Here is a 402-nt window from a genome sequence, read left to right as displayed (position 1 = left end):
CTAACCCAAAAATCCCCTTTTGCTATTGCAGTCATGGCCAAGCTTCGAATTTTAGGCATAGCTAGGGGTATAACAGTATGTTTCGACATGATATAAAAAGTTTAGGATATTCACTAGAATATTATATCTTCAGACACGCCAGATTAAATTAATGCACATATTCCTTTCCAGGCTGTGAACTGCACCTCTTTATAAATGTATATTCATTTTTTTTGGATAAATAAAAATCTTTTAGCAAAATTTACCAATGCGCCCCAATGTGTTTCGTATGACAAGCAAAAATTGGCCATGTCTTCATTTAATTTCTTCATAGCAAAGCTTACACTGTTTTTCTCCCTAATTGTTTTTGGGTTTACTGAAACCCATCAGTATATTTGTAAAAAGCCTCATTTATGTGGTCAC

This window comes from Penaeus monodon, chromosome 29 (genome assembly GCF_015228065.2).
Source record: "Penaeus monodon isolate SGIC_2016 chromosome 29, NSTDA_Pmon_1, whole genome shotgun sequence".
NCBI lineage: Eukaryota > Metazoa > Arthropoda > Malacostraca > Decapoda > Penaeidae > Penaeus > Penaeus monodon.
This window is presented reverse-complemented; position numbering follows the sequence as displayed.